Here is a 15,367-nt window from a genome sequence, read left to right on the forward strand (position 1 = left end):
GACTCACTTAGTCCTTGAGAGAGCGTGTCTCCCCCCCCCCCCACGTGGCAGTGCCAGATGCGGTATTGTTGCTGTCAAGTTGTCATTGCAGTGACATCACAATCTTGTTGCACAATTTGTGAAATCTGAAATCCTAATGGGTTCATTATTAACATCAGTAGAAGCATTATTTTGTAAGTCTAGCTTTCATGCTGGAAAAATCTCCCAACGTATACATCGGGCATATCCATGGAATTCATCCACGGACAAGTGTCCATTTTGTCAAAATATCGAACTCTTATGCATCAGCATACTTTTTTTTTTAATCTCTATTATAAAGGGTAGTCAAGCACGCTTTCTATTTGGCATATGCGCAGAGTTTAAACAGAGTCTTATACCTGCCCCTGCCAACGTATTTTGCGTAAGTTAGGAGAGGGGGCAAAATGAACGGAGTAGCAAATGACTGCAGGATCAGACTACACACAGGATTTGTTTGTAGTCTTTAAACCATGGAGACAAAGTTCAGCATAGAAGCTGAATATACAAAATGGTAGACTCAAAATAGCAAAATTTGCTTCATTTTTCTTTTAGAGGCATCAAAGCAAAAAGAAAAAAACGAAGTTTGGTAGCAAATGTATATACATCCTGTATATAATTCATTTTATGAATATATACATACAATAAATACTTATATGAAAACAGATACAGTCGCCTCATGGTTAAAATTAGAGATGAGCGAACCGGGACAACCGAACCCGGTTTCGGTCCGAACATCGGGAAAAGTTCGGTTCGCAGCGAATCCGAACTTCACCGGGTTCGGCCGAACCCGTTTTGACCGAACCCGGTCAAAAATATTATACAAATCGGCAGCCACTTGTCTCTGTCAATCACTGATAGAGAAAAGCGGCTGCTGATTAAAAATAAAATAAAAAGCATTTTATACGTACCCGGTCGTTGTCTTGGTGACGAGTCCCTCTTCTTCCTCCAGTCCGACCTTCTTTTCTGACGCGGCAGCCTGTGATTGGCTGCAGAGGCCTCTGCAGCGGTTACATGGGCTGTAACGTCATCCAGGAATGTCGGGCCGGATGTCGAGAGGGACGCGTCACCAAGGCAACGGCCAGGAGACCGGACTGGAGGAAGCAGAAAGTTCTCGGTAAGTATGAACGTCTTTTTTTTTTTTACAGGTTACTCTATATTCTGATCGGAATTCACTGTCCAGGGTGCTGAAACAGTTACTGCCGATCAGTTAACTCTTTCAGCACCCTGGACAGTGACTATTTACGGACGTCGCCTAGCAATGCTGCCGTAATGACGGGTGCACACATGTAGCCACCCGTCATTACGGGGCCTCATGCACACGACCGTAAAAACACTCGTTATTACGGGTCGTAATTACGACCCGAAATAGCGGGCCCATAGACTTCTGTTAGCCACGGGTACCTTCCCGTTTTCTCACGGGAAGGTGCCCGTGCCGTTAAAAAGATAGAACATGTTCTATTTTATTATTTTACGGGCCGTGCTCCTATACTTTATAATGGGAGCACGGCTCGGAAAAACGACCGGCTGCCCGTGGCCGGCTGTGCTCATCTCCTGAAATACTCTGTGCTGCCTTAAACTCTGTGGACAGGTCAGGATCCTGTTTTTTTTAAATGCTGCACTGTAGTGCAGCCTTATATGGTGGATCGAGCGGGTTCCCCAGCAGCATTTATAAGAAACAGGATCCTGACCTTTCCACCGAGTTTAAGGCAGCACGGAGTATTTCAGGAGAGGAGCGTGTGATTGGCTGCAGAGGCCGCTGCAGCCGGTGATTGGCTGCAGAGGTGGTCACGTGTGATGAAGCGTCATCCCTGGAGGCCGGCCTTCTGACGTCATCCTGACGTGCGTGACCGCCACTACAGCCTGTGATTGGCTGCAGCGGCGACATGGATGAAACATCATCGCTGGAGGCCGGACAGGAGGAATGTAAGTATGAACGTATTCTTTTTTTTTTTATTACATTAAAATTGTATTTTCCGCTCGCCGAGCATGGTACTGTCAAGGTTGCTGAAAGAGTTAGTGCAGCCCATTAACTCTTTCAGCACCCTGGACAGTACCATGCTCGGCGCACGGAAATTACAGGTTCGGTCAGAACTAGTTTTGTCCGAATCTAACTTTTTCGTGAAATTCAGCGAACTAGCCGAACCGAACTTTTCATAAGCTCGCTCATCTCTAGTTAAAATAATCAAAAAGGTAGGCACATTTATAACATGCTATGTGAAAAAATGTGTAATTTTATTTCTTCACACCTCCCAGAGCTTTTTATTTTATGCTAAGCTGAATTTGTGTTTAAGTCACTTTAAGCAAGCATTCATCATCTCAAATTATCATCTCAGGATGCAAAATACTATAGGATTAACATGCGTCTGGTATTGGCCAGTATTCTGTTAAAATAGTGGGACACAAAGCTTTGTAGAGAAAAACTCCTTTAATGGGTGACCAGAGGCTAAAGAAAAATATGTGCATTTAAAATGAACATTTTTTTTAAAAAAAAAATACATGAAAAAAAAATAGCCCTGAGCATTTCTAACAAGTAAATAGGAAAGCAAAGCAATTGGAATATAGCAGTTGAAAAGTAGTACAGTGTAGAACGAAGCTGTCAGTAAGGTCTTAGACACTTAGTCATAATTTATAAATATATTAGGGATGTTGCTAGTAAAGAAACAAGCGCAGTAATCTAGCTTAAAACTCAGAGGGTCTAATTTATGTATGATCGCTCAAGTTGGTTAGAAAACCCAGGTCATTTCATCTGATCGATTTCTTTGTGGCAAGTAAAGACCTTCATATACGGAGTGGTCGCTAAGAAGATCATTAATGCACATCTAACAAACAGTACATCTTGTCTGACCTTTGCTACATTTTTGGAACACAGTAACATATACCTTAAACTCAAGAAAAAAAGTTAGAGAAGCTGGTTACTTTCAACTTTGAAGGACTACTAGCTAGACTACGGTCAACCTACCGCTGCGATTTTATTTTGTGCAACCTTCTGCCTATTAGATTGCATTTAAGTGCGTGAAGGAATACATTTAACAGATACTGATAGATTGTTAGAGAGACATAAGGGGTGATCTATAAGATATTGGACCTCAAGGGGCCCAAATGTAACTTAAACGGGAGCCACCAGCTGTCTGTAAGCCCCTGGCACAACCAATGGAGAAAAGAGACCCTGGAGTAAAGGTCCTCTTACACGGCCCTTCCTGGGCCGTATAAAGTAGCACCAATCAACGAGAACACTCTTTGATTGTCGCTCGTTTGCTCCTTTCACAACAAGCTAGTATGGGGACGAGCTCTCATTACTTTGATCGCTCGTCACCATACATCATCTCCTCGGCAGCACGTTACATGAGCTTGATAGCCATTTGCACCTGGGGAGAGGATACCAGGGATGCCCACAGCATGGGCCCTCAGGTAAGTAAGACTTTTAAAGGTGTGGGAGATGATAAACGAGTCAGACTTTAAGGAAGCGTACACTCGAGTATTGAACCAAAGTATGAATATGGTATATTGGTTCTGCAAACCAGATCCAATTTATCGGATTTAGGTATGTGATTAGAAAAGCAGAAGTACTGCCCATAATATGCACAAAGTTACACTTTGATATTCACTTTCAATATGTAGACTTTTCTACAAACCAGGGAGAGGGTCTTTATAATAATAGCTTTGACTGCATGGTTTCCATTGCGGACAGTAAAGGTGGGAAAAAAACGTTTCTGCACGACCGTATTAGGTGTCTGTGTTGTTTAGTTATGGGATATGGTGTCTATAGCCAATTTTGTGTGGAGGCACGTGACGCTTTTCTTTTGCTTGGATTCATAAAGCATCTGTGAATTAAAAATAAATAAATAAATAAAATAAAAGCCATGGCAGTTTCCATTACACGCTATATTATGCTGGTAGGAAGGAGGAAAAAAAAAAAAAAGGACTCTTATGTTGGGCACTCGTGTTGGTCGTAATTTGTTGTTCGCTTCCTCTCACCGAAGAGAAACCCAAATTTCCTCTACAAATGGTTTTGGTAGAAAATTATTTTATTACAGAATAAGAGACATGCAATGCGCTTCAACCTCTTCAGGCATCTAAAAACTCTTTGAAGCGGTGTCCATAAATACCTTGGCACAAATTCTGTGAAATCAAGGTCAAATGGTGTGGGTAGAAGTTCAAAACAGGGAGTGTTTAAAAAAAAAAAAAAAAAAAAACATTTTTTTTAAAATGTAAAAAAAAAAAGTCATACATTTGTTTAAAAAATTCTTATATACAAGGATGAGTTGTGAAGGCATAATACATGAGAATGATGGCGCAAAAAATAGAATACTTACTAGACGGTCTCTATATCTTCATTTAGACCGTTTGGGGTAAAAAAATTGGAACTTAAAGATCCATTATGATTCCTGATTTTTTAACCCCTTAATACCAAAAGGCATTTTAAACCTTAAAGAGGCTCTGTCACCAGATTTTGCAGCCCCTATCTCCTATTGCAGCAGATAGGCGCTGCAATGTAGATTACAGTAACGTTTTTATTTTTCAAAAACGAGCATTTTTGGCCAAGTTATGACCATTTTTGTAGTTATGCAAATGAGGCTTGCAAAAGTCCAAGTGGGTGTGTTTAAAAGTAAAAGTCCAAGTGGGCGTGTATTATGTGCGTACATCGGGGCGTGTTTACTACTTTTACTAACTGGGCGCTCTGACGAGAAGTATCATCCACTTCTCTTCAGAACGCCCAGCTTCTGGCAGTGCAGACACACAGCGTGTTCTCGAGAGATCACGCTGTGTCGTCACTCACTTCCTGCCCCAGGTCCTGCATCGTGTCGGCCACATCGGCACCAGAGGCTACAGTTGATTCTGCAGCAGCATCGGCGTTAGCAGGTAAGTCGATGTAGCTACTTACCTGCAAACGCCGATGCTGCTGCAGAATCATCTGTAGCCTCTGGTGCCGATGTGTCCCCGCTTGTCTGACACGATGCAGGACCTGTGAGTGACGACACAGCGTGATCTCTCGAGAACACGCTGTGTCTGCACTGCCAGAAGCTGGGCGTTCTGAAGAGAAGTGGATGATACTTCTCGTCAGAGCGCCCAGTTAGTAAAAGTAGTAAACACGCCCCGATGTACGCACCTAATACACGCCCACTTGGACTTTTACTTTTACTTTTAAACACACCCACTTGGACTTTTGCAAGCCTCATTTGCATAACTACAAAAATGGTCATAACTTGGCCAAAAATGCTCGTTTTTTAAAAATAAAAACGTTACTGTAATCTACATTGCAGCGCCGATCTGCTGCAATAGCAGATAGGGGTTGCAAAATCTGGTGACAGAGCCTCTTTAACCACCAAGCGATTTTTAAGGTTTTTCCATCGTCGCATTTAAAGAGCAATAACATTATTATTTTTCTGTCGACATAGCTGTAGAAGGACTTGTTCTTTGCTGGACAAGTTGTATTTTTTAATAGCGCCATTTTCGGGTGCATATAAATTTATTGATTAACTTTTTTGTTGGGGCAATGGAAAAAAAAAAACTAAAATTTTGCAATTCTTTTTTTGCGTCTTCAAATTTATACCGTTTACCGTGTGGTATAAGTTACATAACTTTATTCAGTAGGTTGTTACGATTTTACTACTTTGATACAATAAAAACACTTTTTTTTCAAAATTATTTGTGTTGCCATATTTTATTTTTCTGCTGACATTAGCTATATGAGGGCTTTTTTTTGCGGGACGACTTGTAGTTTTTATTGATTCCATTTTAGATTACATTGGACTTTTTCATCAGTTTTAGTTGGGTTTTCTTAAGGCAGGATGAACAGAAAACAGCAATTCTAGCATGGTTTATTATATTATTTTTTTACAGCGTTCACCGTGTGGGTTAAAAATTGTAATCATTTTATGTTTGGGATCATTACGGACGCGGTGATAGCAAACGTGTGTAAACTTTTTTTTGTTTGTTTTTTCCATGATAAAAGCATTTTGTAAGGGTAAAAGTGGGGTTTTTAATTTTATTTATTCTAAACTTTTTTTTTTTTTTTTAGTCCCACTCGGGGACTTTACACTATGTGATCATCGGATCGCTTTTATAATACACTGCAATACTTCTGTATTGCAGTGTATTATTGCCTGTCATTCACTAGAGGACCTGGTGTCCTTTTTTAGCCTTCGGCTGCCATCAAAAACATTTCGATGCGGCGGTCGCTATTGAGGGGTTAAACGGGCTCACATGGCCAGAGACCACTGCTATTGGTCTCCGATCGTTGCCCTGAAGCCCGAGGCTGTTAGCAAGCCTGGGCTTCAGGAGCAGAGTACCCGATTCCTGGGAAACATCTCTTGAAGTGCCGCCGTGAAATTGCGGCGCTTCAGAAGAGCTACTCTGAGTGGCCGCAGTAAAAACCCTATACAGTATTCATCAAGGAGTTAAAAAAGCGGAGTGATTAGGTTTGTTCAGATCGATTTGTTCTATGGGGAAGATTTTAATTTTAGCAAAATTTGAGTTGTGATATTGCAACAAGTCTCTAGATAGACTGTTTTAAAAAAACAAAACTATTTTGGTGTTAAAACTACAACTGTTTAGCCTGCAACGTAAAGGTTAGGTTCTTCTCCCGATGTATTGAATGCCACATTTGCATTCTATCAGGTACACCACATAGTCTGAACTTCAGTTCATGAAAGATTTTATCATAAAAGTTTCCTTAGACGTTACTGATCTTTTTTTCCCACATTTATGTTTATACAGCAGAGACTTTTCCTTTTGGAAAATTTGTAGATGCCTATTAGTATAGGGAATAGACTAGGGGTTCTGGAGGGCAGTTCATATTTTAGTCTGTTAGGTGCAATAATGTTTTTAATTGTTTTACCTCGTCTGAATGTTATATTTTGTCTCTTTGGGATCACTTTATTTAGAATAGGATCGCTTAGGCTGTGTTCACATCAGTGTTGTGCTTCCGTTGAGGGATTCAGTCTGAGCTTTCCATGAGAGGAACCCCTCAACGGAAAGGCAAACTGAAACGTCAGCTTCCGTTTCCCTCACCATTGAAATCAATAGCGCAGACGACTGCACTATTGGTTCCGTCAAGAACAACGGAGCCCTGTCACAACAGTGACAAACAGAAACCATTAGCTAGGTTTCCGTCACCATTGAGTTCAATGGTGAGGGAAACGGAAGCTAAGGTTTCAGTTCGCATTTCCGTTGAGGGGTTAACCGACGGAAACCTTCAATGGAACCCCTCAATGGAAGGGCAACACTGATGTATACAGGCCCTTGGAAGTATTCCCCAATGTTTGTTTAGTGTGTTCCTGATCAAGGAGTTTCCAACATTGTATGTCGTGATAAAATTGCTTGAAAAAAGTTTTTTGTTATTTCATCTTCTATTATCATTCTTCCTGTGTTGTAACCAAATTTATTTTAAATGCATTTTTTTTTTATCAGATCTTTGGGGTAGCCTGTTTGAAACGATGATTCAACATTTTTGTGTGGTTTATGTATGATTTAGTGGATGAACAGTTCTTTCTTATCTGTCTGTATTGGCTGTGAGGTAATATTTCTAGTCCATTTTTTGTATTGTGCACTTCTAAAGTCTAAAAAGCTGTTCGTATTTACCTTTTGGAAATAAATAATCAAAACACCAAATTCACCACCAGGACACACTTCACAGTCTAAAAAGACTATGCTCATCCTAGATAGGGACAATGTGAATTCTAGACCCCAGTTGTTAAAATTCAGGGTAGCAGCAAACTTTATCGCCGCCTCCATAGGCCCTGTCGATATATTGACGATAGTAAACAATATTTTCCCTGTAGATGCAACCATTTTCAATATGTAGAGACTCGAAACGTCCTGTAAATAAATTTGCATAGCTAGGTGCGAACTCATTTTTCTTTAAAATTTAAAAGACCTTTCGTGTTAAAATAAAATTCAAGCCCTCTATAAGGAAATCATTGATCTTTATGAAAAAGCACCGTACCGTTCTAAAAAATATTTTGTGCCTTCTAGTCCCAGTTTATGTTCTAGATTAGGTCCCTGATTAGACTTGTTGAGTCTTTTAGATGAGAGAGAAGCTGGGTAATGAGATTCTGTAAATGTAAATCTATGTAATTGGATAGCTGGCAAGTGAGTGAGTTTATGTCTGATGTTATTGGGTGTCCTGGTGTTTTTTGTTTTATTTTGTCTTTGTGGACTTTAGGCAAATGATAGAGGAAAGGTGTCACTGGGTTCGATACAGTCAAAGTTTTTTTTTCTCTTTCTTATTCACGAGACCTTTTTCATAAGACTTTTTTTAATAAATGCATTAAACCCACTCTCAAATAGAGCGGTTGTGTCTGTTTCAAGTACTTTCTAGATTATTTCCACGGTGATGTAATGGGTAAAATTTAGATTTTCCCTGAACCGGTAAATGTTTGCATCTTTCTTTTGTTGTTTCGTCTTACTTATATCTTTGTTGAATCAACTCGCTTCGAATGTAAAATGAAATTTTCTTATGAAATAGTTAAATGGCAGCTTTTCCTGCACCTAAATATGTTTTCTGGGTCAAGCAAAAGGACAAGGCCCAGTTCTTACAGAGTTTTTTTTACACTGATTTTGATGCAGAAACCACCGCAGTGTTTTTTTGCGGTAAAAAAAACAAAACAAAAAGGCATGCGCTTTCTTGCCACAGTTCCGCCTCTGACCTCCTATTGAAATCTATAGGTTGCAGAAAAAGCGTTTTCGGCTACAATTTTGGCCCACAAAAAAAAAAAGTAAAAAAAAAAAGTAAAAAAAAAAAAAAATCCTTTTGAAAGGAGTTTGTTTTTGCTTCTTCCTTTAGAGTGTAAATGAAAAATGTATATATTTCCCACTTGCTTTTGCGTTCGTTCTTGCTTGTGTGTTGTCCTGTTCTTCCTGGGTTTTTTTTGTGGGTTGTGTGTTTACCTCTTCTGCATCCACGGGTCTTTATTTTTTCTTTGTGGATGTGGGTCAATCTTTGTTGTTTGGAAGCAGTTGGAAATATTTGGTGATAAGATTGCGGGATCTTGCAGGGGGTGTTGAATTATGTTGGGTAGGGGGTGAAACCCCTGGGTGAACGTTTGTTTATATGGTGTTCCTACCCAATGAATGGTGGAGTTTATTCCTTCTATTGAGTCATGAGTGGTGAAAAAAAGTACTAATCAAAAGAGCTATATGTGCTGGGGGGGGGGGGAATCTATGGGAAGCATATTATATTCTCTATGGGGCAGAAGAGCTTGTAGATTAGGGTTGGATGGAAACTATTGTTCCGGGATTTCAGTGATCGTTCTAACCTGCCCTAGTTTGTATGTTTTCCCTTTTCTATTTTTTGTACCCTTATTATAGATTTCTTCATAGTCATGATCTTTGGTTAGAGCTTTTTGTTTTGAAGTGGTTTGCTTCTGCTTTTCAATTGTAGTGCTCCGATATAGATTCTGGTTGTATTTTCTCGCTGGTGTTAGTCTGTTTGTATGGTATGGATTATGTTGGTATTTTTTGTTTCTGTTGCCATTTGTGTTTGTGCTGAGGTCATTCATGTGCCATTGCCTTTCTGTAATGTGAACTAAATTGTTTGTGGAATCTTGCCGATTTCTGGAATTTTGACACTTTTTACTCTATGATGTCTCTCTGTGTGTGGTTTAATCTAAGTTTGACTTTTTAGATGTGACAAAATCATTGTGATCCCTATATTTTTCAAGGAGTGGCCATATACCTATAATCTACTGTATAAACCCATCTGCCAGTTGGGATATTTTTTAATTAAACCTAAAATGTAATGTCAGCAATATTCTAAAAAATTCTGATGTATTATGTATGAACAACTCATCCTTGTATATATGAATTGTTTTAAACAAACGTATGACTTTTTTTTTTATCACTCCCCCTTTTGAACTTTTACCAATACCATTTGACCCTGACGTCACTGATTATGCAAAGTTATTTATGGACACCACTTGAAAGAGTTTTTAGTGCATGACGAAGACCTTGTGCGAGGTTGAAATGTGTTGTGTGTCTCTTATTCAGTAATAAAATAATTCTACCAGATCCGTTTTAGAGCAAAATTTAAGTTTTCTTCGCTGACAGAGGGCACAAATTACTACCAACACAAGAGCACCCAACGAAAAGGAGTCCTTTTTTTCCCCTCACTCCTACCAATTTACTAGAGACAACGGGAGAAGCATTGCTTTAGAGCTGGCACCTGGTGTCTACTCCAGAGGCCTGCAGATTGTGTACCCCAGAGTCAAACTACTCAATATGCATGAAAGTGGAGTTGTGCCGATGTATCCGCACAACTTAAAAAGGGGAGTCACTTTTAGATTCACTACCTCATCGTTACTAAACCCCTACGTTATTACCTTAGAGGAGCACCGTCTTCCCTTTTTCTTTTTTGCAAAGTATGCCATATTAAGTATTCTCCCATAGAAACATTGCTTCTAGATTAGCATACGATGCATCTCCAAGGCACCATATGACACAAAGAGCGCCTTTTTGGCTGCAATGGGGACCAAGTACGTTTCCGTTCACTGTGAGTGCCCATGGTTTGCCTTGTGCACAGGCTCTAAGAAATCTATTTTACCCTAACATTTTGTATTGTAACATCACAAAGGAGAAAAAATGAGGATAATGCACCCTGCTACACTGCAAAAATTGTTCAGGAATAGGTTGAGGAACATGAGAAGTGTGTTGCCTCCAAATTTCCCAGATCTCAACGAGCAGGCATCAGTGGGATGTGCTGGAAAAAAGTAGATTGATGGAGGCCCCACTTCACAACTTACAGGACTTAACGTGTCAGAGCTGTTTGGGCAGCATGACGGGGACCTACACAATATTAGGCCGGTGATTTTAATGTTTTGGCTAATCGGTGTGTCTATAGTTTACTTTGGTTTATAACTTTAGTGTGCTTTTAAACTAGGCGAACGAACTAGAGAAACATTTAAATTGCCCCTTAAATGAATGCAATTCTCTTGCTCTGTTGCACATCTTTCCATAATATTAATCACTTTTGACAAAAGTGTCAGCAATGATCCACTATGTGACACTAATAATAGAACAAAAACCAGCAGTTTTGTATATTGCTCCACACACACACAATCATAACACAACCCAGGAGAATGTCACATGGGTCCTATACAATCCTTAGCATCAGGTCTCATTAAAAGAAAAATGTGTTCTAAGAGTTTATGATCAGGAGGGAAAGGGAAAATCCATTTAACTCTCGCTGGCAAGCTCCATGGGTCCACTAAAACCAAATCATTTCACCGGCCTACATTCCAATAGTTTTATTATCACGTTAATTAATAGACTCCTGTGCTAATATCTAAATGCTAAGCAATTAATGGCACTGAACTATAAATGGCCTTGTCTTTGCTCTTGCTGCAAAATCTTATCAAGTAAATGCAATTCTATCACTTCAGTGATTTAACACATGCACGGTGAGGTTAATATTCCCTGGCAAATGCAGAGTGTGGCGCTGTTTTAATTAACCTTCTGTGATTTAAATAGCAAGAAACACTTGAGACCTACAAAAAAACAATACTACAAAATGGAAACACATTGAGGCTCAAGGCCTAGCAGAATTGTGGTTTTTCCATTTCGACCGATTAATTAGGAAGACTTTGCGGTTATGATTCGGCTAATTATTGCATCTAGCTTAATAATAAACATCTTTGTACACTTATATAACACTAAAGTATGTTTAGATAAAAAATGTACACATTAACAATCCACAACCACATTAATAACAAAACTAAAGATTTCAAATCATGACTTCAACATTTTTTTAATTAAATCTTATGTATTCTGTGCCGATTAATTTCTTAATATACCTTTCAGCTGGATTCACACATGGCATAAAAGATGCGTATTTTTATTACAGAAAAATCTGTGTTGCGGATTTTGGATGCAGATTTTCTTCACAGGCTTTAACCCCTTGAAGTCCAAGCCATATTTTTGTTTATGGGCTTTTCACTCCCCACCTTCCAAGAGCCATAACTTTTCCGTCAATGGAGTGGTGTGAAGGCTTATTTTTTGTGGGAGGAGTTGTAATTTCTATTGGCACTATTTTAAAGTACCATATAATGTACTGGGAAAATGTTTTTTTTTTTCGTGGGGTGGAATTGGGGTGAAAAAAAATTTCGGGCTTCGTTTTTAAGTCTTTCACCGTGCGGTAAAAACGAAAACAACTTTATTGTGATGGTCAATACAACTACGGCAATACCAAATTTATATAGCTTTTTATAAAGCTAGATGTGATCTTTAGTGTCTCCTGCTGTCACTGCACCGGTCAGTGCCGCTGACATGACAGATACAGGTTTCTGCGCAGGATGCAGTTGCTCTGTATACAGGACACAAAGCAGCTGTATCTCAAGAAGTAAAAATAATTTTTAATAAAAAGTAAAATGACATAAGTTCCACCAAACTTTTTATTAAAAAAAAAAAAAAAAAAAAAAAAAAAAAAAGCATTTTTCAAAAGGTGTACATAGCCTTTAATGTTTTCAACTTTTACAAAAAAGAAACTATTTGTCAATTTTTGTGTCGCCGTATTCTTTTTTTGGAGTGGGGGCTTACTTTTTGCGGGACGAGCTGTAGTGTTCATTGTTACCATTTCTTGGAACATATGATTTTTTGATCACTTACTACAATTTTTATAGCGCGAAGAACAGCGATTCTGGCATTTTAGTTTTTCACTGTGCGATTTAAATAAGGCTATATTGTAATATTTGGGCTTTTACGCAGTGATACCAATTATGTTTATTTTTTTTAATTTTTACATTACTTTAGAGAGATAAATGGGAAAAAAATGTAACGTCTCTTTTAAACACTTTTCATTAGTCCCCCCAGGGGATTTTAACCACCGATCATCAGATCACTGGTTCTATACACTGCAATACCAATGTATCGCAATGCATTGTCATTTTTAAAGGCTCCTGTTAAGCCCTGCCAGAGACGGGGCTTAACAGAGGCAGAAAGGCGGCAGACCGAGGGCCTTAATTAGGCCTGGGCTGCCATGACAACCAATCGATTGGCTGTTGGAGGGGGCCGCCCCTCTCTTTCTAAAGGCTTAAATGCCACGGTCGCTATTGACCGCAGCATCCAAGTGATTAAACAGCCAGGATCAGAGCTATCTCCGTTCCCGGCTGTGCGTACGAGGTGTCCGCAGTAATACGCAGCGGATTCCCGCAGCGTATGGAGCAGGCTCAGAGTGTGAACTCACGCTATACTTTAACACCCGCACCATGACGTACCGCCACGTCCTGGTGTGTCAAGGGGTTAATGCTATTGAAATTCCATACTGAAATCTGCAGCATAATCCGAAACCGTAAATTCCACAGCAAAAAAACGCCAAAAAAGGTGCATTTCTTGAAAAGTTTCATTAGTGGAATTTAAGTTTAGATTTAGTGGCCATGTGACTCCAACCTTATAGTGGTCAGAGCTCCATTTGTTTATATATTTATTTATACAGAGCTGCAAATCTTTGTTAGAGGAGTCCAATAATACAATTCTGGCTGCCCACAGCTGCCACTAGAGGGTGCTTAGGCGCTTACTGTATGCAATTCATACATATTACAGAATAAAACAAGCAGTAAATTCTAATTGACGGCTTCAGGCAGTCAGATTTTTTTATTTAAATCTAGCATTTCTGTACCACATATATGACCTCTATAAAGATATGGTATATTAAGAAATTCTTCAGCACAGAATTAGACCAGAAAAAAATACTTTTAATAAAAGATGGACATTTACATTAATTTTATTTTTGTCTGCTTTGAAGAGACAAATCAAAATGGTTCCTATTCCACATTGAATAGACCAAAAGATCTTGATAAAGGAATTCATTGCCACAGTCAGTGAGTGCCTCGATTTCTTTTTTTCAACAAACGCAGGTGTTTATAACACATATAGAACAAGTACATATGACCAATTAAATGAACACAGAAAGTAGGGCACATCTCGTCGAGGAACATTGACACTACGTCTTGAAATTGAAACGCCATGCAAGCATCTATGGACTTACAGGAGGTAGAATCAACAATTATCGCCTATCTTCAGTATAGGTGATAATTGTCTGATTGCTTGGGGCCCTACCGATCGCAAGTGCACCACATGCAGTGAGGACATTGAATAGAGCAGCAGTCAAGCATGCGCGCTGTCACCCCATTTAAAATTCTATCGGAATAACGGTGTCAAGAAAAAGTGCTCGGATGTTTCCAAAGACATTGAAAGGATCGCTGTGAGCATGCTCGGCCACCGCTCTATTCAATCCTCATCACTCCTGGGAGTGCAGTGATGAGAAACAGGGGGTTCGGGACCCCCGTTCTCATGATTGATGGGGTCCCAGTGGTGGTAATTGACGATTCTAGGAACACCTCTTTAAAAGGGGTTGTCTCAGAAAACCCCGTACAAAAAGCAGCTGCCACAGCGATCATTGCCCAGCACCCTCCCGCAAAAGTATGATTTTTTTTTTCTGGGGAAAGCTGCAGCCAGTCAGGCGTTTCCTCTACTGCTGTAAGCTACCCAAATGAAATAGTAACATTTTGGAGTGAAATAATCTATCAGGTCAAGTTTAACATGGCTTTCAGAGTTTTAGATGTTGCATAGTGATACATCAGTTTTTATTATCATTAATATTTTTATGTTTCAGTCAGGGCAGATTAGACAATTACAAGATAATTATATCAATGTGCTATTTGTCACAAGTTCTCAAAACTTTGTATGTCATCATGATTTATCAAATTAAAAAATAATAGTGTTAATACTTAGCTGTAGTGGAACCGGCACACAAATCATAACCTAGTGTTACATCAGGAATCAAGTCTTCGCATGATGACCATAGCTGGAAAGTTGTTAACCATGAAGTTGACAATATGCTCGAGTACGTAAGAATTACGGACTTTGATTATTTCTTATTGGCCAGCCAACAGACTCGTAGGTTTTAGATTCAAGATTACATTTACTTTAGAATTGCCCAATAATCCATTATCCATAACTCACAAAACAGAAAACTAAATAAAAATAATCAAATTGAATATTTTTGCCAACATATTTTTCATCACACCAGCTGATTTCACCACAAAATAGGATCCATGTTAATGTCATATGGAGTGTTTTATCTGATTTTAGCTAATCAATACAAACAATTAATTTACAAGACCATCAGCTTCATGACAGTCTTGTAACTCATTCACTGCCTTATGTTCCTACACTGCTGACCAGCGGCAACAACTAAAATAATGATACAAACGGATGTTTTTAGCAATTTACTGGGAGAAAACTATACATACAAATTTGTCTTTTTTTACTGACCGGGTTGATGCAATCGGTGCCAAATAGGAAGCCTTCAGTTATGTTGTCCAATGACCATTTCATACAGCACTTACGAGCGCAT

General features: G+C 39.2%; 1 protein-coding gene across 8 annotated transcripts in view; it reads right to left on the reverse strand.

The window, feature by feature from the left end:
• The window catches only part of ARID1B (AT-rich interaction domain 1B), a 434,025-nt gene that overhangs the window by 312,010 nt on the left and 106,648 nt on the right, over positions 1-15,367 (reverse strand). The gene's annotated exons all lie outside the window — the stretch shown is intronic.

This window comes from Rhinoderma darwinii, chromosome 4 (genome assembly GCF_050947455.1).
Source record: "Rhinoderma darwinii isolate aRhiDar2 chromosome 4, aRhiDar2.hap1, whole genome shotgun sequence".
Classification (NCBI taxonomy): Eukaryota; Metazoa; Chordata; class Amphibia; order Anura; family Rhinodermatidae; genus Rhinoderma; species Rhinoderma darwinii.